Raw genomic sequence first — 23748 nt, forward strand, 5'->3', positions numbered from 1 at the left:
ACTAGTGCGCACAGCGTTTCGGGCAGGTCCTTAATCTAGCAGATAATTTTAAGTAGGTAATTTCAATCAGAATTGATAAATGATAAAGATACATTACAAGAGAAAAATGAGATGAGAGAGATAAGTAGGTATATTAAAGCACATTGTTATATTAAAGCTCTGATTAATTACATTGACAGCTTGATTAGTAATTTAAACAAGGTTAATAGACACCATACAGCAGATTGACAGCACATATAAGACAGCAATGATCACAATGGTAAACATGTTCAGATTGGGTACATAAAGATTGGGACACTGGGTAGCAAAAGATACAGATAAACAAGATTTATAAACACCATACAACAGATTGGCAGCACATATAAGATAACAGCAATGATCACAATGGTAAAGATGTTCAAATTGGGAACATAAAGGTTGGGAGATTGGGTAGCAATTGATACATTGCAATTTTAAGGCAAAAAGTGAAAAACTATGAAGATGAAATTAGGTACTTTTTAGTATTGATTTTGAATGATGTAAAAGTTGGACAGCTTTTCAATTCAGTAGGGAGTGAGTTCCATAAACTGGGTACCTTTATTTGCATAGTGTTTATAAATAAATAAATAAATATGTTTATTCAGGTAAGGTACATACATACACACAAGTGATGTTACATTAATGGATTGATATATAGATAGAGCTAGTACATACAATGCCTAAAGCCACTATTACGTAATGCGTTTCGGGCAAGAAAAACATAAATATCTAGAACTTAATACTAATTGAGCATAAAGAATAAAAAGTGTTGAGAACAAATACAATTAAAGAGAAAAAAAAGGGGGAACATGACTGAAAAAGCAGCACAAATACAATAGGTTGACAAACAGTGTTGATTAAACAAAAAAATAAAAATTACAGACATGGGTTGACAATAGAGGAGTGAGGTAGGTTACAGGGAATTTATTAGGTAGTGTTTAGTTTTTATCTTAAACTGGTCTATTATTTATCTTTACACAGATTAAGTTTAACTCTGGGGATATCAAAGAGATATTTATTTCTGGTGTGGTGATAATGGGTCCTATTACATCTGTCCAAGAAGAGTTTCAGACAAGGATTTGCATTTAAGAACAGGGTTTTGTAAATGTAGTTGACACAAGAGAATTTGTGGAGTGAGATTATGTTTAGCATGTTTAGGGAGTTAAACAAGGGGGCTGTGTGTTGTCTGAAAGCAGAATTTGATATTATTCTGATAGCAGATTTTTGCTGGGTGATGATGGACTTGAGGTGGTTTGCAGTGGTTGAACCCCATGCACAGATACCATAGTTGAGATAGGGATAGATTAGTGCATAATATAGAGAGATGAGAGCAGAGTTAGGAACATAATATCTGATTTTGGAGAGTATACCAACTGTTTTAGAGACTTTCTTAGTTATGTGTTGTATGTGGGTACTGAAGTTGAGTCTCTTGTCTAGGAATATGCCAAGAAACTTTCCATCATTTTTATTGCTAATGTTTACATTGTCATTCTGAAGCTGAATTGCATTTGTAGATTTGCTTCCAAATAGAAGCATATTTCATTAGGAAATCTCTTCCTAATGAGTCCCCTCCTCATTCTGACTCTCCCTCTCCACCCACTGACCCAGTCACTCCCCCTACTGACCTTGCCCCTAATCCTAATGCCTCTTCCTCTCATCCCACTGCCCTCTCCTCCCCCCCTCACTGTTCCCACTCCTGATGCTCCTTCCACTTCCACCAGCACTTCTGGAAAAACCATTATTCTGACACATGACAATCCCTCTGAAATCAGCAACAAAAACTTCCTCGTAAAACACCGATCCGTCCCTACCAATTTCACCAAGAACCTTCCTCTTACAGCCTTCAGTATGCATGCCAACGACCAAACCACCCCATATACTAGAGCTACTCCCGCTCCTGTTCGTAATCAAAATAGCTCAAAACCTAACTCTTCACATTCATAAAGATCATCCAATTTAATGTGCGGGCATATTTCAACATTAGCCACATGGTTTCAGATTTTATTGAGATCGAGAGACCTGATGTGCTATTATTAAATAGCACATACATTACGAACTCATATAAAATCAAACATTATGGCTACTCCTCTTACCAGTCACCAGATGAAGCACATGAAGGAGTTGCAATACTCCTCCGTTCTTCATACAAACACGAACTCTTATATAGGTTGTTTATGATCTTTTTAGCCTCCCCTCTGAGAAGACTAATCAGGTATGAGAATTTTGAAACTCTGTCAAGAGAAGATTTCTTATGTATATGTACTTCAAATGAAGTCCAAAATGTGTCCCAATTTTCTTCATCCAGCCTTGCAAATGTAGGTAAGTCTAAAGTAGGTAGACGAACCTCAGGTAATTGATAATTGGATTGAGACATAGTATTATTTGTATTAGATTCATATTGTTTTACTATATTGGATATTACATCAATTTTATCTTGAGTCTCACCTTCATACTGAGAAATATCTGCTAGAATTTGATCTATTTCATCAGGATCAGTTTCAGTTACATTCAGTAGGTCGAGATAAGACTGGTTTGCAGATCTGACTTGATCAAATTTGAGATCAGCTACTCTCATTGATGTTTCTAGTTGATAGTAATTAATGGGAGTTGCTGTAGACAAAGTATCAGACTTATTAATTGGTCTGGTTAAGTGACCTTTAAGGCCAATATAGGTTCTCCTTAATTGTTCAGGAGTAGCCATGTTGGCATTAAGTCCAAGTTTCATAGGACTTGAATAAGTATTACTAATGAAGCTTGGGTACTTGCTCATTAGTTGACAAGTAATATTGAATATAGCCTAAATCAATCTGGCTAAATTACACTCTACCTCACTCGAGGTTAAATGTACCTACCTAACAATAAGTAGCTAAGGATTTTGAGTAGTGCTTGAATGTCACCATTAACTTTCTTCCGGCTAGCTCATCTTTATCACCATTAGATGTAATAGTGATCATTCAGCAGCACTCAAAATTCATACACATAAACAATGAGTATGGATATACTCTAATCAGAGTTACTATAAAGATTGAATCCCACCCTTGGTAGGGTCAGCACAAGAATGAGTAATGGATGCACTACTGACTAGTCCAAGATTAGTGGAAAGAATTTCTACCTAAGAAACTACTAATTTATTTAGTCTGCATTTGTGCAAAACTCAGCACAATCACAGCCTAAATTCCTACCTAATAATGGTTGGCATAGATTAATTTGTGGTGCAAAAATGTGAATATATGGTTGTGCTGTGTTTTTTGTTTTTTTAGGTTTTATAGTTTATATAAAGGTGCACTTGCACACACAGGTGAAAATACAAATATGTACAGTTAATTTTGGCTTGCCAGCCACAGCCTTTTATGGTGGTTGATTGTGTTGATCAACTTGTCAACTACATGTGACCTAGACACACCTGACAGGTGTACACCATCTCTTGCCAGGTTTTGCCTGTATGGTCTAGCTGTAAATTGAATGTAAGTGGCATCCAATCGTACTCTCTTCCTCAGCCTAAAGTTCATATATTTGGCAGCTCTTTGGTAATATTCTGGAGTCACTCCCCAACGATTATTATTGCTTAGTTGGCGAGGTTCCACCAATGTGAACACTACTGAACTGCTAACAAGTTTAAATGAGGAAATTATTGTTTAAGGTGATTAATTACCTCAGCTGGGTGTCGAGTAGGATGAATGTCATTACCACCTAAATAAATAATAGTTAGATGGTGAGGTAACTCTAACGCAGGGGTTAATGTGGAGTTATTATAGAAATTATCCGTGGTTATTATGCAGTCTCCGTGGTGTAGTGGTAAGACACTCGCCTGGCGTTCCGCGAGCGCTATGTCATGGGTTCGTATCCTGGCCGGGGAGGATTTAATTCGCAATTCCTTAACTGTAGCCTCTGTTTAACGCAACAGTAAAATGTGTACTTGGATGAAAAAACGATTCTTCGCGGCGGGGATCGTATTCCAGGGACCTGCCCGAAACGCTACGCGTACTAGTGGCTGTACAAGAATGTAACAACTCTTGTATATATCTCAAAAAAAAAAAAAATATGAGCTGTTGCTCCTGGTGGCCTGAAGATTCTTACCTTAGTGTGAGGTATAGGTCTGAGTGTTGTGGGCAATTGACTGTGTCCCACTAGTGCTACTTTATACATGAGGTATAAGCAGCAAATAAATTGGTGTGTATTAGGCTAGCCTACGTGTTACTCTGCCGGTAGCCATGATTAATAAAATGTGGTTAGCCTAGATTACTACACACAGTAATTAGTTATGATTATGGTATTAATTGTAATACATCCAGTTCGAAGGACCATATTTTTGTGTCGGGAAGAAAGCTTACTCTCTATTAATTGATTGATATTTAATTAATAGATTAATTTAAATTAATTGAAGGACCACCCTATTTTGACTGAAAATGGAAACAGATAAAGTTAAATGATAAGGACTGAAATATCAGTGCCTATGGATAAGAAACTATTAAAGATTATTCTTTAAACTTCTATGGACTGTATAATATTAATGTTCGAGAATAAACGTCCTATCCTTCACAAAATTGGGGGTTAATACCAGAAGTAATCTACTCCCAGTACGCTTCATCGAGGCTGGTTCTTCCTCGAATAAAAATTAGTAATTCTACTAAATACTATTAAGAAACATTAGATAAATTGATTAATGGTAAAAAGATTATATGTTGATAAACTGAGCAATTATTCTCATTTGACTTTTATGAGGCTAACATATTCCGTTAAGTATCTCAAATCCAATAAACTAAATCTCTTTGACTGATCTAGAGTTTGCTCAATTAAAGAAACAATAGAAAGGATTTCAGCTGCTTAGCTGTAATAGTGAACGGAGAGGTAGAGGTGCAATGGCGTCGTCTGCTACTTGCGGCAAAACGTGAGTTCCAGCATGGCGTGGGAACATGATGGCCACGACCGCTTACAACACAAGCTGAAATTTCAACTAAATATACTAACTGATTACACCTACTATATAATATCCGCACTATGCCATAAAAGGAATAAATTTAATTCCTTATGGACGTACTTATTGTTTGGGGAGGTCGCGTAGCATAACGATAGACAGTGCACAGTAAATGATATAAAGAGTACTCATTATAACCAATACTAAACACTTAACCTGCTGGTTGTCCACCGAAGCAATTCCAAATTGCTACTGGAGCAATGGCACACTCCTAGGCCGATTAATGCAAAGGCCTAACGTAGTATTAGTAATAATAATAATAATTTTTATTTAGGTAAAGGTACATACATAAAGAGATTTTACAAAGTTTGTTGGCTTTATAGATAGAGCTAGTACATACAATGCCTAAAGCCACTATTACGCAAAGCGTTTCGGGCAGGAAAAACACTAATGACTAAAGCTTAAAAACTAATGGGTAAAAAGAAAAAAATGCGTTGAGTACAAATAAAAATAGAGGTAAAAGAGGGGGGAACATTGTTGAAAAAGCAGCACAAATACAATTACAAATTATTACAGAAAATTACATTCAAACAGCGTTGATTTGAAAAACAAAAAAAAAAACAAAAAACATACATGGGTTGACAATAGAGGGGTAAGGTAGGTTACAGGGAATTTATTAGGTATAGCTTCGTTTTTAACTTAAACTGGTTGAGAGAGGTACAGTCTTTAACGTGGTTGGGAAGGTCATTCCACATTCTGGGCCCCTTGATTTGTAGAGCATTTCTGGTTTGATTAAGTCGTACTCTAGGAATATCAAAACTGTATTTATTTCTGGTGTGGTGCTCATGGGTTCTGTTACAACCTTCTATGAAGCTTTTGAGATCAGGATTGGCATTATAGTTTAGCGTTTTATATATGTATAATACACATGAGAGAATGTGCAGTGACTTAATGTCTAACATATTCAGAGATTTGAGTAGGGGTACCGAGTGATGTCTGGGGCCAGAATTGGATATTGTCCTAATAGCAGCTTTGTGTTGAGTAATTAGAGGACGTAAGTGATTTTGGGTAGTAGAGCCCCAAGCACAAATACCATAGTTGAGATATGGATAGATAAGGGAGTAATAGAGAGTCACCAGGGCAGGGCGTGGTACATAATATCTGATCTTAGAAAGAATGCCCACAGTTTTTGAAACTTTTTTTGATGGTAATCGACACTCCCGGGACGCACGATGTAATTGTTGGCGTCCTTACAGCGTGGTAGCTGCTGGTGAAGTAATGGCAGCGTCTCTCCGCCCTCCCTCAACTCGTCTCACGCATTCACAACAGAAATTACTAATCACAGATAATTCTTTTCCGTGTAATTACTGATGTAATGCATTAATGAGAACTGGGTTGCAATTATAGGGAATTAAATAATATCATATTCTCGTTAAACAGTGTTAATCGAGAAATGGAGAGAAAATTTATCTCCTCCATTGCATTCGTACATAACAGATGAAACTGCTCCTTGATCATAATTTCAGTTAATAACTCTCGGTTTTGGATTAATGGGAGCTATATTATCTGTAGTTAATTATTGTACGGAATACTGATAATTTTAGAGAACCACATTCAATTCTCTAACATATTGGTAATAAATATGTTTAAATGGACATTATCTGGCGCAATCCTGCCTCTCGATGTCGTGAGAATAATAGCAATAGGCTCAGATAATGAAATAATAATTTATATTAACACTACCGTTAGTGAAATTAATAACTACTGTAATTATTATATAATAATGATGTATTATAATACAATGGTAGTGTGTTAGTGTTGGAAATTTCCAGCAACTATAAATCACCAAAACAGGGGCAGGCCTCACGACAACAGGGCGTCAAAGCTTTAGTTAGTAGAATAACTGAGACAGGGAGGGGGGGGGGGGAAGCCTCCTCCTGAATGCACTGTGAATAATAGCCGCCTTCTGGGGAAAATGTGCCCCAGAACGTAACTCGCTGGGATGTTCGACTCGCGTTCACTGAAATGTCGTGGAAATACAAATCATAATTGCTAGTCCAAATAATAATAGGCATGAGGCATAATCAATGCTACGAATTGCAGTAAAAATTGCAGCGTAATGAAACAAATCATAACTGACAGTCTAAAATGTAATAAATTATATATTTATATATGATCATAAATAAATAATAAATAACAGCAATAATTATAAGTCGCCCAAGTGGCAGACCGCATGGCGACAGGGCGTTGCAGCTTAGGACTTGAGACAGTGAGGAGGGGGGAGGGGTGGCAGGCCTCCTCCCGAATGCGCTGCAAATAATAGCCACCTACTGGAGAAGAACCTATGCCCCAGAACATAACTCTCTGGGGCACCTCCCCTTCAAGGTCGATTGCAACGCCTGCTTCTGGACACCGACATCTGAGCCGTCAACGGGAGGGACATCACCTGCTGGCACCATCGGCTGCGACGTCGACGTGGGAAACCTGAACCTGTGACACTTACAGCTAGAACGCATCTTACCTGACCTGCAGCCGGGGCGCCTGCAGGACGTTGTCGGGCAGAACACTACTCCACGCGCCTGCAGGAATGGTTGGGAGGACAAGGGGGACGGGGGGAATGTTGGCGAGGACTGGGAGAAAGGGGGAGGGTTCCTGTAGCTCAGCAATGCACATGCGTTGCTGAGCTACATGAGCTGAATGGTAGTTGACAAAAATTGGTAGTCACAATACAGCATATGGCTAGCACATAAAAGAAGACAGCAATGAACACAATGATAAGGTTGTTTGATATTACATAAAAATTAGGAGATTGGGTAACACTAGGTACAGAGCAAATTTAAAGCTCAGTGTAGGAAACTAAGAAGATGAAGTTAGGTACTTTTTGGTTTTGCTTTTAAATAAGGCAAAAGTTTTACAGTTTTTCAATTCACTAGGGAGTGAGTTCCATAGACTAGGTCCCTTAATTTGCATAGAGTGTTTACACAGATTAAGTTTGACCCTGGGGATATCAAAGAGATATTTATTTCTGGTGTGGTGATAATGGGTCCTATTACATCTGTCCAGGGAGAGTTTCAGAGCATGGTTTGCATTTAAGAACAGGGTTTTGTAAATGTAGTTGACACAAGAGAATGTGTGGAGGGAGTTAATATTTAGCAAGTTTAGGGATTTAAACAAGGGAGCTGAGTGTTGTCTGAAAGCAGAGTTAGTTATTATTCTGATAGCAGATTTTTGCTGTGTGATGATGGGCTTAAGGTGGTTTGCAGTGGTAGACCCCCATGCACAGATACCATAATTAAGATAGGGGTAGATTAGTGCATAATATAGTGAGAGGAGAGCAGAGTTAGGAACATAATATCTGATTTTGGAGAGTATACCAACTGTCTTAGAGACTTTCTTAGTTATGTGTTGAATGTGGGTACTGAAGTTGAGTCTCTTGTCTAGGAATATGCCAAGAAACTTTCCATCATTTTTATTGCTAATGTTTACATTGTCAATCTGAAGCTGAATTGCATTTGTAGATTTGCTTCCGAATAGGATGTAGTAGGTCTTTTCTATGTTAAGTGTTAGTTTGTTGGTTGACATCCATAAGTGGACTTTTTTTAGTTCATTATTAACAACACCATTTAGTGTATGTGGGTTGGGGTTGGAGTAGATGAGGGTAGTATCATCTTAGGAGTAGGTAGCAAACAAAATAGGTTTCAGAATGTTAGAGACATTAGGCAGATCATAAATGTATATAAGAAAAAGAAGATGCAATTCATCAGTGCTTCGTTAGAGATGGCTTGATTAAAGTGAGAAAGACTTCAGGAGGTAAAATGTTTACAATTGCTAATGACGAGAACCTCAACACTTTCCTCTCCCAATGTGATTTTTTTTCTCACCTTATTATCACTCTCAATGAATCAACTTAATTAACCCCTTGTCACCTAGTGCGGGCTAGGTATCCTAAGTCTCCTTGTTTCACTTTTTAAACTAATTTTTAATTTACTCTTTACTAGTAATTTACTGGACTTAATTAATTGAGTGCATTAATATTTCTTTAGGTCTTATTAATTATACAGTCATAACTAAACTATTTATAGTTAATAATCATTAGCTTAAATTTGCCTATGTTTATTATTCAACTTTTTTCTTTGATTTCATTTATTACCTAGTTTGCCTAGCCTCGTCATACTCCCTTACTCCATTGTACCCCTGGCTTTGCCTGTGTCTCAAATGCAAATTATTACTTACAGTGTACCTGAGAGTACTTGTAAGCAATCTACTTCATTTTTCTTTTTTTGTTCAGTTGTGTTTGTATTGTATAGTCTTGTTTACATATTTTTCCCCCTTTTATATCAAAATTATATTTTGTAATTGCCATTCTTGCCTTGTTTTCCTTCAACCAGCCTTTTTATGCAGACAAGTATAGACCCAGAACTAAACCTCTTATCCACTATCTCTGACAATCATCACTTTAATGATCAAAATTGCAGATATTTTACATCACATGATGTAAACAATGTATTAACACATAATCACAATATCTCTGTGATCAACTTGAACGTTAGATCCCTAGGTAAACACTTCGATAATGTTAGTGCCTTGATTGAAACTATTGACAACAAATTCTCTTTTATTATACTTACTGAAACGTGGTTGAAAGAGTATACTACTCAACTCTTTAACATGCCTAACTACTAGGCAATTCACAACTGTCGTCAAATTCAGAGGTGGTGGTACTTCTCTTTACTACCACCAAGAACTAACATGCTTAAAAGTAATTAGAACTAGAGACTGCTGTGGAGAGTACATCTTCGCCAGTTTCAGAGTCAAGGGTGCTGAGTCTGTCCTGTCTGTGGGTGCAGTCTATAGAATTCCTAACACTGATGTGTCCGAATTCAACTCAAACCTTAGAAATCTAATACTAGATAACAGACTGAACAAAAACCATCTAATTATCGTAGGGAACTTTAATATTGGCCTCTGCGAGCCTGAACACCCTACTGCTCTTAGCTTTCTCAACTGTATGAATTCCTGCTTCCTCATACCCTTAATCACTTGACCTACTAGAATCACTGATACTACTGCCACGACTCTAGATCACATCTGGACCAACATAACCTCTCCGCTTACTTCAGGTATAATCACCGATAGCACTACAGACCATTACCCCACATTTCTCTTAACAAACATTAACAAACCACCTATAGAGACCAGGGAGTTAAGCTTTAGGCTGCACAATGAAACTGCTATAGACAATTTTATAACTACTGGTGATAATGTCAACTGGGAGTCCGAGTTAGGTAACATAAGGGACATCAACCTAGCAGTGCAATCTTTTCTTCAAAAAACTCTCAGCCTTTATAACACCCACTGTCCTATGCTTAAGGAAACAAGTCACAACCAAAAGGCTTAACAATCCTTGGCTTACAAAGGGAATACTTAAATCCATTAATAAAAAACATGACCTTGAAAAGAAGTATAGGTTAGGAACCGTCTCCAAAGAATTCTCAAAGAATTACTCGTTATTGCTATCTAAAATAATTAGACGAGCCAAAACTAAATACTACGAGGATAAATTTACCCAAATAAAGAGCAACATTAAGAAAACTTGGAGCACAATTTCACAAATATTGGGATCTAAGAAGATTTTAAATAACAAACCAGCACGTCTCCTGTCCAATAACGATGGTCAGCTTTCAGCCTCTGATTCTGCTATTGAGTTCAATAGGGTCTTCTCTTCCATTGGATCATCCCTTGCAAATGATATTCCATCTTCCAGTACTGATGTTAAGGACTATCTTACAGGTAACTATCCACAGTCTCTGTACCTAAAGCCTACTAATTCCACTGACGTTAATGAGATAATCTATTCCCTTAAACCAAGTCTAGTGCCCTTGAGGAGATACCAACTTTAATTTACAAAAAAGCCTCCAGATCTTTAGCCCCTGCTATTGCATTGCTCTTCAACAAGTCACTTGAACTCCAAACCTTTCCAGATATTCTAAAAAAAAAACGAGAGTAACCCCTGTCCTCAAATGTGGTGGTCTCACAGATGTTAACAACTACAGACCTATATCAATCCTGCCTAACTTGTCAAAAATATTTGAATAACTAATCTACAAGCAGCTTAACTCTTATCTAGCCAAACACAATATACTTAGCTCTTGTCAATATGGCTTCAGACCCAAAAAAGCAGCTCTTGATAAAAATGAGTTCCCTGTTGGGTTATTTGTGGACCTGCGGAAGCCTTTTGACACTGTCAACCACCAAAACCTTCTTCTTAAATTACATCATTATGGAGTCAGAGGACACTCCCTGCAATACCTCAAATCTTACCTTACTGACTGGCTCCAGTATGTTTCTGTGAATAATTTCATTTCTCCTACCCTACCCATCAACATCGGTGTTCCTCAGGGCAGCATACTTGGCCTTCTCTTCTTTCTCATCTACATTAATGACCTTCCAAATGCCTCCTAACACCTCAAACCAATTCTATTTGCTGACGACACAACCTTCATTTACTCCAGCCCTAACCCCCTTGCTCTAAATGCCAGAGTAAATACTGAGCTCAATAAAGTCCATCTTTGGCTAACGACTAACAAACTCACCCTTAACATTGACAAAACTTTCTATATTCTGTTTGGCAACAAATCCTCTAATCAAATAAATCTCATAATAAAAAATACCCAAATTTGTAACAAATTAGATGGCAAATTCCTTGACGTTCTCATTGACCACAAGCTGAATTTCCAGGGACACATTCTAAATATATCAAAAAAAGTTTAAAAAACTGTTGGCATTCTTTCTAAGATCAGATATCAGAATAATATCAGAATAATATCAAATTCTGCTTTCAGACAACACACAGCCCCCTTGTTTAACTCCCTAAACATAATCTCACTCCACAAATTCTCTTGTGTCAACTACATTTACAAAACCCTGTTCTTAAATGCAAATCCTTGTCTGAAACTCTTCTTGGACAGATGTAATAGGACCCATTATCACCACACCAGAAATAAATATCTCTTTGATATCCCCAGAGTTAAACTTAATCTGTGTAAACACTCTATGCAAATAAAGGGACCCAGTTTATGGAACTCACTCCCTACTGAATTGAAAAGCTGTCCAACTTTTACATCATTCAAAATCAATACTAAAAAGTACCAAATTTCATCTTCATAGTTTTTCACTTTTTGCCTTAAAATTGCACTGTATCAATTGCTACCCAATCTCCCAACCTTTATGTTCCCAATTTGAACATCTTTACCATTGTGATCATTGCTGTTTTCTTATATGTGCTGCCAATCTGTTGTATGGTGTTTATAAATCTTGTTTATCTGTATCTTTTGCTACCCAGTCTCCCAATCTTTATGTACCCAATCTGAACATCTTTACCATTGTGATCATTGCTGTCTTATATGTGCTGTCAATCTGCTGTATGGTGTCTATTAACCTTGTTTAAATTACTAATCAAGCTGTCAATGTAATTAATCAGAGCTTTAATATAACAATGTGCTTTAATATACCTACTTATCTCTCTCATCTCATTTTTCTCTTGTAATGTATCTTTATCATTTATCAATTCTGATTGAAATTACCTACTTAAAATTATCTGCTAGATTAAGGACCTGCCCGAAACGCTGTGCATACTAGTGGCTTTACAAGAATGTAAATACTGTACTATCCAATGTATTCTCACAAACCCAATGTACCTTCTTGTATATATATAAATAAATAAATAAATAAATAAGATATTATGTACCTCGCCATGCCCTGGTGACTCTCTATTACTCCCTCAGCTATCCATATCTCAACTATGGTATTTGTGCTTGGGGTTCTACTACCCAAAATCATTTACGTCCTCTAATTACTCAACACAAAGCTGCTATTAGGACAATATCCAACTCTGGTCCCAGACATCACTCGGTACCCCTACTCAAATCTCTGAATATGTTAGATATTAAGTCACTGCACATTTTCTTATGTGTATTATACATATATAAAACGCTGAACTGTAATGCCAATCCTGACCTCAAAAGCTTCATAGAAGGTTGTAACAGAACCCATGAGCACCACACCAGAAATAAATACAGTTTTAATATTCCAGGTGTACGACTTAATCAAACTAGAAATGCTCTACAAATCAAGGGACCCAGAATGTGGAATGACCTTCCCAACCATGTTAAAGACTGTACCTCTCTCAACCAGTTTAAGATAAAAACGAAGCTCTACCTAATAAATTCCCTGTAACCTACCTTACCCCTCTATTGTCAACCCAAGTCTGTTTTTTTTAAAAAGAACGCGGTTTGTCGACCTAATTGTATTTGTGCTGCTTTTTCAGCCATGTCCCCCCATTTTTTATCTCTATTTTTATTTGTTCTCAACACATTTTATTCTTTATACTCAATTAATATTAAGCTTTAGCCATTTAAGTTTTTCATGCCCGAAACGCTTTGCGTAATAGTGGATTTAGGCATTGTATGTACTAGCCCTATCTATAAATCCATCATTCTTTGTAAAATCTCTTGTATGTATGTACTTTACCTAAATAAACATTTATTTTATTTATTTTTAAATTATAAAATGTGTTGAGAAAATATACAAATAAAAAATGGGGGAACATAGCAGAATAACAGCAAAAAATACAATTTGGTCGACAAACAGCATTGTTTAAATAAATAGCAGACATGGGTTGACATTAGAGGGGTAAGGTAGGTTACAGGAAGTTAATTAGGTAGTGCTTAGTTTTTTCCTTAAACTGGTTGAGAGAGGTACAGTCTTTAACATGATTGAGAAGGTTATTCCACATTCTGGGTCCTTTGATTTGTAGAGCATTTCTACTTTGATTAAGTCGTACTCTTGGAATATGAAAAATGTATTTGTTTCTGGTGTGGTGCTCATGGGTTCTGTTACAACCTTCAATAAAGCTTTTAAGGTCTTTTTCTCTCTTATCCTAGGAGAGAAAGGTGAGGGGTAGTCACCAAATATAAGGAAGTGATATGAGAACAGACAGCAGTACAATTTCCAGTCAAGAAGGTAGCACTCAGCGTAGGCAGTTCTAATCGTCTCCAAGACGCTACATCTTGAACACAGAACAGGCAGCAGACTCCACGACTCCGGTCACACTCAGCTCTCTGCTCTGCTCCAAGCTCCATCTCAACGTCTACGACACTGCTGTATCCAGGACTACTAAATAAATATGAAACTCACTAAACACTATCTATCTAATCTACCCAACAACGTAACATAATCGTACGTTACAGAGCCCAGTAGGCTCAGGAACCTGTACATCAGATGATTGACAGTTGAGAGGCGGAACTAAAGAGCAAGAGCAGAACCACTGCAAGCACAACTAGGTAAGTACACACACACACACACACACAAACACTCCGTCGAGGCCATCTCTGATGGCCTCGATGGGGCAGGAAGTCGGCGGTTGCTTAAAGGCCTACCCCATCCCCGATAAACCTGAGGATTTTTCCGGCTTAATTTTAAACGGAAGTAATGAATTGGCATTTACGGCTTCAGCGGGTTGGTGGGTCCATGAGTTTATTACACTATGAGTGAAAAACAATCGCCTGTTCTCTATTTTATATTGCCGCTTGTTGAACCTAGGAAAAATCAAACAGGAACTTACTTAAGACTTGAGGCAAAGTGAAATTCACACCAGTTCCTCCATCTATCATCATTCTATTATGCAGGAAGTACCGCACGTCTATGGGTCATCCAATAAGGTTAGCAGACTTCTAGATGTTACCGCTGCTAAGCTTAGGCTCGGCTACAAGTACCTCTGGGAATTTGTAACATCTGCTGATGTAAATTTGACTAAATGTAAACTCTGTCAGCAGAACTATTCACATACTTTGCGTGATTATGTAATGGAATGTGAAAAATTCGCGGAATTAAGAGATAATACCATTAATAGTGTCCAAAAAATGTGTAAGTACTTCATTCATAATGATGTACTGCCCGAAAATGGCCATTGCTTTTTGCACGAAAAGCGGTGATATTTCTGAGGGGGGAAAAAAGAGACAAGTTCACTACGCGATCCGCAGGCGCAGTGTGGGGGGTACTGGGTGGCATATAAATAGCCGGGAGAAGCGCGGATCTGCCATCACTCTATTCCTGCCACAGTCCGCTGCACTCGAAACCGCTGCACCTCAATGGCACGTGGACTAATGCTCTGTCCTGATACGGCAGGGGCCCCCTGCCCTACTTAACCTACTCCTAAGGTAAAGTGAGGTTTTCTGATCAAGTTTAGTCAGGACTGTCTCCAGTGTCCGGTGTGTGCCTAGCGCCATCCCCTCGCGGTCCGTGCTTGCCGCCTTAGCTAGTTCCCTAGGGCCTTCAGCCCGTTTAGCCTGTCTTGGGGTATGCAGGTGCGCCCTTCAGACCGTGCCAGGTACTGCTGCTGCCACAATGCCCTGGGCAGGCGTGTGTTTTGCGCCGTGTCCCGAGCGGCCCGCGCCCGATAGTGCTTCTCCCAGGCGTGCACTAGGGGTACCGGTCTGCTGTGTTCCCTAGGCGTGTCCCTAGGGGCCCCTGGTTCATGCCACGCCTGGACGTGCATGCCCGGCTGGGCTCCCTGCGAGCGGCCTGGCGTCGCTCTTGGCGGCAACGCCACTTGGCCAGGTTACAGTGGTCTTATGCCCCTAAGGCCCGGCTCGAGAGGCACTTGCCCCGGTCGGCGTCGCCCACGTGGCTTAATGGAGCTCCGTGGAGCGCTTGCCCTGGGTGTGCCCTTCACTTCCTTCCTGTCCTCCCAGGCGTGCATTCTGGAGCCCGGTCTGCTGTGTCCCCTAGCCATGTCCCCAGGGGACAAGGTTCGTGCCGCGCCCGGAAGTGGGTGCCCGGCTGGGCTCCCTACAAGTGGCCTGGCATCGCCCTTGGCAGCGACGCCACCAAGGGCGACGGGCTGGAAGTGCCCATGCCTGGTGGAGGTGCTCCCGGTGGGTGGGCCCTGAGGCTTCCTTGCCCTAGGGGCTGCCTCGGCGTCCAGGTTGGGCTTAGCCGAGAGTCTACCCGTACTTCTGCTGGTTCTAGGGCCCAGGCTGGGGGCCACTTCAGGGCCACTTCAGCTTCTATGGCCAGGCACGCAGAGGCTTGCTTTTCCTAGGCTGCCCCTAGGGCCGCGGTTCCGGGTTTTCCCATTATGTTTTCAGGTGGCTAGCAGGTTGCTTTGCCACGTGGGCCGGCGTCGCGCCTTGCCCTAGATTTGTGCCCGCATGCTCCTGGGGCTTGCGGGCACTGAAAACTCTCCCCCTCCTGTTGGGGGTGACTCTGTGAGCCAGGGCGTGCTCAGGCGTGCCTGGTGTGCTTTGCGTTGTCGGGCCTGGCCTGTTTTTCCTGCCTTCTTGAGGCGCAAGCCCTAGGGGCCCTGGTGCACCCTGGAGGGTGCCCGGCTCCCTTACGCCCACGGGCTGGCGTCGCCCCATGTGGTGGTGCCCCTCGTGGCCAGGTTTTCTGTACTCTCTGCCCTAGACGTTGTCCCTAGGGGCCCTGGCACGCCCTGGAAGGAGTCCAGCGCCTTATGCCCGCGGGCTGGCGTCAACCCGCCGGTGGCTTCGCCCCAGGTGGTGGTGGTGCCACATGTGGCCGGGCTTTCAGTGGTCCTCTGCCCATAGGCGCTGCCCCTGGGGGCCCTGGCGCGCCCGGCTCCCTTACACCCACGGGCTGCCGTCTCCCCGTCAACGGCCATACCACGTCGAGAACCCCGCTTCTCATCCATTCAGCGAAGTTAAGCATCGTTGGGTTTGGTTAGTAGTTGAATGGGTGACTGCCTAGCTAGGAACACCAAATGCTGTTGGCCATAATGTTTTGTAGCCGTGAGCGGATGGCCTTGGGGGCCAGGTGACCATGTGTCCCTCACCCTTGGTGTCCCCCCTCCGGGTCCTGGCACGTTGTTAGGCGGTGGTCTCCCCCCCCCCCAGAGCGCTTGGTCTCCCTTAATCCCTGCCCGGTGTAGCCTGGAAGTCCGGTGTGAGGGATCTAGATCCCTTAGCTAGTTTTTCCTAGTTTCTAGATTTGGCTATTCACTCTTGAAACTGAAGCTTTCAAAATAACATATGCTTGTTGGGTGTTGAATGAAAGCTTATGTCAAGAACTATCACTTGAGAGTAGTTAGAAGTCTGTGATTGCTCTGTAGAGAGAATTACAGAGATTTTCCTGTTTCTGTGAAGTAGGATGTGAGTTACTTGGACTAAAACCGTTAGAGGTGGGGGGGAGAGTGGAGTGACGCTGCCTTTTCCCCCACATGGGAGACATCACGCCACTCTCCTTAGGCCTCCTCCTCCTTGTGACGTCACAGGACGCCCGAGGGTGACGGAGGCATATGATTGGGTCCCGCACGTGTGGTCCAAGCCTAGTTTTGGCGCGAACAACTATGATTGGGAGCGGCATGAGGAAGCCGTGCCGGCTTCAAGCTGATTGGTCTAGGCATGGTAGTAAGGAGGTATGGGCATCTGGAGTTCCCTTAGCCCGCCAAATCTTCAGTTTGAATTGGGCGGCCAGGGAAGGAAGACGTGTCTGGGTGGAGGGGGGGAATTTTCCCCCTCCACCCCCTGTTAATTGCTTCTGTCGTCCAAATTACTCGATTGGTGGCACTCCTGCCATCAGGGGTTGTGTCAAGGCCTAATTAAGTGAATTGGGGCCAGGGATTTACGGAAGAAACAGTAAAAAGCTAAGAGACAGTTGACTGTGTGAACGCATGAGGCAGGCTGGCAGAGCCTCATGGTGTAACAGGTGGAGTGAGTATCCTGTCTAGTGGCAAGGGACAATTGATGTTGGGCAGTGTACGTGTTGTGATATTACAGGCCCATGTTGGACTTTACATTCCGCCAGGCTGCGTCAGTATGGGGACGCCGCCGGCCATTGTCACCACAGTGTAGAGCAAGGCAGGCTCAGCCGCGTGGGTACTCCTGTGGGCGGCACCCATGTGCGCGCCCGCCCGCGGGTGGAGGGCCACCCACCCAGGCCAAACACCACCCCGCCCGCCACCCCGGCCGGTGGGGTGTTATGACGTCATGCGCCACTCAGGCCACCCACGCGCCGGCCACCCAGGCCACCCAAACCCCCCTCTCTCAGCTCGGGAGGGGCACTGTGGCCACATGCCTTGGCCACATGCCTTGGCCACTTTCCCGGGACAGCCTAGGGCCACATCTTGTCGACGCATGAGGAGCAAGCCAGCTAAGTGTGTCAGCTAGTGTGGTAGTAACTTTGGTAATGAGGAAAAATAAGGGAAAGAGGGCAGTAGAAAGGAGTAGAAATGTGTACTATTACAGTGTGTTGGGTACCGGTGGATATTCATGGTAAGAGTTATCTCAGAGTCTCGCCAGGCTAGAAAAGCAGCTGAGTGGCAGCTCTCAGTGGATCCAGGTGTCGGATAGGGGCGGTACCTGGGGATAGAGATTATACACGGGACCACGCTGTATGTTAGTATGTTAGTAGACTGTCTAGAGTCTGTAACCAGTCAGTGTAGAGATTTACCATATAAGTGATCCAGCCTGTCGATTCTATATAATCGTTCAGGCTAGATTAATGCCATAGAGTACAGTAAAATTATAATCATTAGAGGTAGACAGGGATGTCAGTGAGGACCCCTGAAGTCTGTGTAATTAGTACATATTACTTGGTGATATAATTTTCATGGATTATGTGAATGCCATTTCTATGTGTTCATTTGCATGTTTATGTACTGTGTTGTGTGGTAAGTCAGTAGGTGTGATTGCTGACTGATTGCCTAATGATGTCATTAGCATGTGGGGTATGCTGACGGCATCATTATGTTGCAGGTTTGTGCAGTATTGTTTCAGTTTATACAATATTATTGCCCCAGGAACTGTGTTGAGGGTTTAAGGGACCTCTAGGATTATTCAGGGGAATTCACAGTACTTATTGAGAGCAGGCAATTGATGGGTTAATTGCCTGGCTGAGGTATGTGTGTGTTCACAGTATTCCTTTGCAATCGGGTGCAAGTAGAAGAGGGAGGGCAGTAATATTAGTATACTTGTGTGTGTTGCACAACCGTGTGTTTTTATTGTGTGGGCACAGTAATTAGCGAGTTGCAGTAGCTGCAACCATATGTGGTCAGTGCTGTTATGTTGTTGCATGCCATTGTAGTGTGACCTATGTAACACTGGGGGTACTTTGTTTCTTTAAGTTATGTTGAGGACTTAAGGATTCAGTGAGTTAATTAAGGGGTAATTAACTGGATAAGGGGTGCACACTTAGTATTGTGGAGTGAGTGAGGGGCTGTTATAAGAGAGAACAGTGTTGAGCTAGAATGAGATACGTCTCGGGAGCAATTAATTGTCCATGTGACAATTAATTGACCACTCTAGCTAATTATGTAATTAGCCTTCTCATCATGAATTCACGTAGTGGGAGAGGTTCTGTCAGAGTCTGTCAGTATTTGTGTTAATGTAATATGCTCGAGACTAATTACCTTTCAGGGGTATAGCAATTAGTGGCTCATGTTAATTAGTGGAGTAATTAGCATTGGAGAGCTCCGGTGACTAGGTAAAGCGAGGTCATGGAGCTAGCATAAATCGTTGTATTAATCATATCCTGTCTGAGGACAGTGGATTATTGGTACATCTTGTTAATTAGGGTAATTAACTCCTTTCCCGTGAATTCAGTGTTTGATGAGACCTGCTTAGGCAGTGCGGAGTGAGACGTATTTCTGGATGATTAATTATCGGTCCTGGTGACAGATAATTAATGGCTCAAGTAATTAGTGGGTTAATTAGGGTAATTAACACTCGTAATTTTTTTGACACAGACTGTGGAGAAGCTACCAAGTTAAGGTAGGCTTAGTTAACGTAACTCAATGGGGATGTAATTAGTGGTCCGTTTGACCTTAATTGAGAATTACTCACTGAATACTTGCAAGGAGTCAAGTGTGGTGTAATATGTTGAGTTATTGTTAACAAGAGAGAGACAAGTGTTAATGATTAACGTAGGGACGTGTAAAGGCAACAGTCACAGTGAAGTTCACGCAGTGGAGGAATTGTCAAGTGAAGACTAACGTAGTGTTAACTATTTAACGAGCTGTCGTTAATTGAGTAATTAACGTAAGGGGTTGACGGTCTATTATGATCGGAGTCAATTGCACTGTAATTAAGCTTGCGTAATTCGTTGGACTGATCAGCTCTGTCTGCGGACAGAGTGATTAAGCACTCGTAGCTAATTAAAGATAATTAGTAATCGCCACTTAGTGAATTCACCAGGTGTTGATGTTGTTGCTTACACGGAGTATTTGAACATTGTTTGTGATTACCGTAGTACTTTGTTGCTGACTGCTGCGATCAGTCAATTAACGTAATTGATCACTTCAGGCAATTTCTTTGGTTGTCGTCTGGTGACGAGAGTAGAGTCATCTAGGGATCTGTGGAGCTGTGTCCCAGAATCCCGCCTTGCCTGTCTGTGTATCGGGTTACAACAGGGCAACTTCTTATTGGGAGTTGCAAAGAGTGTTCACACTGGGTTGTGATAGGGGGAAGTCACTGTTAGACTTCCGCCTATTTACGTGGGTCTCTCCTGCGGGGGCGGGAGGACCCCTAAGTTTGTGATTATAGTAGCTGTCAGGCAAACCGTGACACTATTGATTGCCTGCTGGTGTCTTTGTTTCAGTGGATCCTTCATTTGTTCAGTTAGTTCATGTTGTCAGCCCGAAGTGTCAGCAAGATGGAGCCTGCTGTCACTTCTCGAGGGGCTGTTGAATAGCTGTGTTGCAAATGCCACTTGATGTACAATAACATAACCATTCGCTGTGGTGTAACTTAGTCTGTGATATTTTTCCTTGTTTTGCAATATTGCGTCGTCAGTGGGCACACCTGTGTTCAGGTTAGTTCAGTATGCAGCCTCACAGCAAGGGTTGCTATTTAGCTGTTTGTTATCGTGCCACTGGATTGACATTAACGTAATGTAAACTCGGTAATGTAGTAGTTAGTCTCTTGTTATTAATAAATTGTTATGTTATAGAAAACAGTCTTTGATGTCAACCCTTCAACCATATTATTCCACCATATTTCTGCATATTATTAAATGTTGATGTGATCTTGATAAGGCGGCTGTTCTTGGGAATTCGAATTCCAATTCATAGCGCCACATCAAATATAAATATTTGATTGTGAGAACCCGTCGGTTACCCTTTATTAGTTTTAACGTCCTGTTTAACTAGGAGCCAGCGGCCTATTGTGGACAGGTTTTCACCTTGTTGGTGGAGGCCTGGCGGTTTGCTCCCGCTTTTCCTTTTTCTACTGGACTCATGCTTAACTGCCGTGAGCAGACTTTAAACTTGTAGTCCACCTCTTAAGGGAGGTAGGCGTAGAGAAAAATCTCACATCCGGTGCCCCTAGTCTGTAGTTCCCAGGCGCTTGCCTGCCCGGTGTAGTCTGGCATGTTTGTTCCCAGACGTTTTGTCTGACCAGTGTAGCCCGGCACGTTTGTTCCTAGACGTTTTTGTCTAGCCGGCGTAGCCCGGCACGTTAGTTCCCAGACGTTCGTCTGATTGCTGTAGCACGGTTTTTCTGTGGTTTCCTCGGTTGCAGTGTACCAGACATTGGTCTGCCCGGTGTAGCCCGGATGTACGGGCCCTTCTCCATTGCAAGTCTTCAGCACTTCGTATGACCGGTGTAGCCTGGAGGTTTCTAAGGGGCTAAGCCGCTGGGTTCCCCTGGAGTGCTGTCTGCGGGTGTGGCCTGGGTCCTTCCTATACTGATTGGCCCGCAGTCCTTCCACATTGGTGTGGGTTTTTGCTGGTGCAGGCGTGCGGAGTAGTGTCCTGCCCAACAATGTCCTGCAGGCGTCCCGGCTGCAGGTCAGGTAAGATGTGTTCTAGCTGTAAGTGTCACAGGTTCAGGTTTCCCACGTCGACGTCGCAGCCGATGGTGCCAGCAGGTGATGTCCCTTCCATTGACGGCTCAGATGTCGGTGTCCAAAAGCAGGCGTTGCAGTCGACATTGAAGGGGAGGTGCCCCAGAGAGTTATGTTCTGGGGCATAGGTTCTTCTCCAGTAGGTGGCTATTATTTGCAGCGCATTCGGGAGGAGGCCTGCCACCCCTCCCCCCCTCCTCACTGTCTCAGTCCTAAGCTGCAACGCCCTGTCGCCATGCGGTCTGCCACTTGGGCGACTTATAATTATTGCTGTTATTTATTATTTATTTATGATCGTTTATAAATATATAATTTATTACATTTTAGACTGTCAGTTATGATTTGTTTCATTACGCTGCAATTCGTAGCATTGATTCAGCCTCATATTTATTATTATTTGGACTCGCAATTATGATTTGTATTTCCACGACATTTTAGTGAACGCGAGTCGAACGTCCCAGCGAGTTACGTTCTGGGGCACGTTTTCCCCAGATGGGGGCTATTATTCACAGTGCATTCAGGAGGAGGCTTCCCCCCCCCCCCTCCCTGTCTCAGTTATTCTACTAACTAAAGCTTTGACGCCCTGCTGTTGTGAGGCCTGCCCCCGTTTTGGTGATTTATAGTTGCTGGAAATTTCCAACACTAACACACTACCATTGTATTATAATACATCATTTTTATATAATAATTACAGTAGTTATTAATTTCACTAACGGTAGTGTTAATATAAATTATTATTTCATTATCTGAGCCTATTGCTATTATTCTCACGACATCGAGAGGCAGGATTGCGCCAGATAATGTCCATTTAAACATATTTATTACCAATATGTTAGAGAATTGAATGTGGTTCTCTAAAATTATCAGTATTCCGTACAATAATTAACTACGGATAATATAGCTCCCATTAATCCAAAGCCGAGAGTTATTAACTGAAATTATTATCAAGGAGCAGTTTCATCTGTTATGTACGAATGCAATGGAGGATATAAATTTTCTCTCCATTTCTCGATTAACACTGTTTAACGAGAATATGATATTATTTAATTCCCTATAATTGCAACCCAGTTCTCATTAACGCATTACATCAGTAATTACACGGAAAAGAATTATCTGTGATTAGTAATTTCTGTTGTGAATGCGTGAGACGAGTTGAGGGAGGGCGGAGAGACGCCGCCATTACTTCGCCAGCAGCTACCACGCTGAAAGGACGCCAACAATTACATCGTGCTTCCCGGGAGTGTCGATTACCATCAATACTACGTTAGGCCCTTGCATTAATCGGACTAGGAACGTGCTATTGCTCCAGTAGCAATTTGGAATTGCTTCGGTGGACAACCAGCAGGTTAAGTGTTTAGTATTGGTTATATTGAGTACTCTTTATATCATTTACTGTGCATTGTCCATCGTTATGCTACGCGACCTCCCCAAACAATAAGTACGTCCATAAGGAATTAAATTTATTCCTTTTATGGCATAGTGCGGATATTATATACTAGGTGTAATCAATTAGTATATTTAATTGAAATTTCAGCTTGTGTTGTAAGCGATCGTGGCCATCATGTTCCCACGCCATGCTGGAACTCACGTGTTGCCGCAAGTAGCAGACGACGCCATTGCACCTCTACCTCTCCGTTCACTATTACAGCTAAGCAGCTGAAATCCTTTCTATTGTTTCTTTAATTGAGCAAACTCGAGATCAGTCAAAGAGATTTAGTTTATTGGATTTGAGATACTTAACGGAATATATTAGCCTCATAAAAGTCAAATGAGAATAATTGCTCAGTTTATCAACATATGATCTTTTTACCATTAATCAATTTATCTAATGTTTCTTAATAGTATTTAGTAGAATTACTAATTTTTATTCGAGGAAGAACCAGCCTCGATGAAGCGTACTGGGAGTAGATTACTTCTGGTATTAACCCCCAATTTTGTGAAGGATAGGAAGTTTA

At 41.7% G+C, this 23748-nt stretch overlaps 1 pseudogene; it reads left to right on the forward strand.

The window, feature by feature from the left end:
- The first annotated feature begins 16604 nt into the window (after positions 1-16604).
- LOC123768057 (5S ribosomal RNA) lies at positions 16605-16727 on the forward strand (annotated as a pseudogene).
- Positions 16728-23748: the final 7021 nt, after the last annotated feature.

This window comes from Procambarus clarkii, chromosome 58 (genome assembly GCF_040958095.1).
Source record: "Procambarus clarkii isolate CNS0578487 chromosome 58, FALCON_Pclarkii_2.0, whole genome shotgun sequence".
NCBI lineage: Eukaryota > Metazoa > Arthropoda > Malacostraca > Decapoda > Cambaridae > Procambarus > Procambarus clarkii.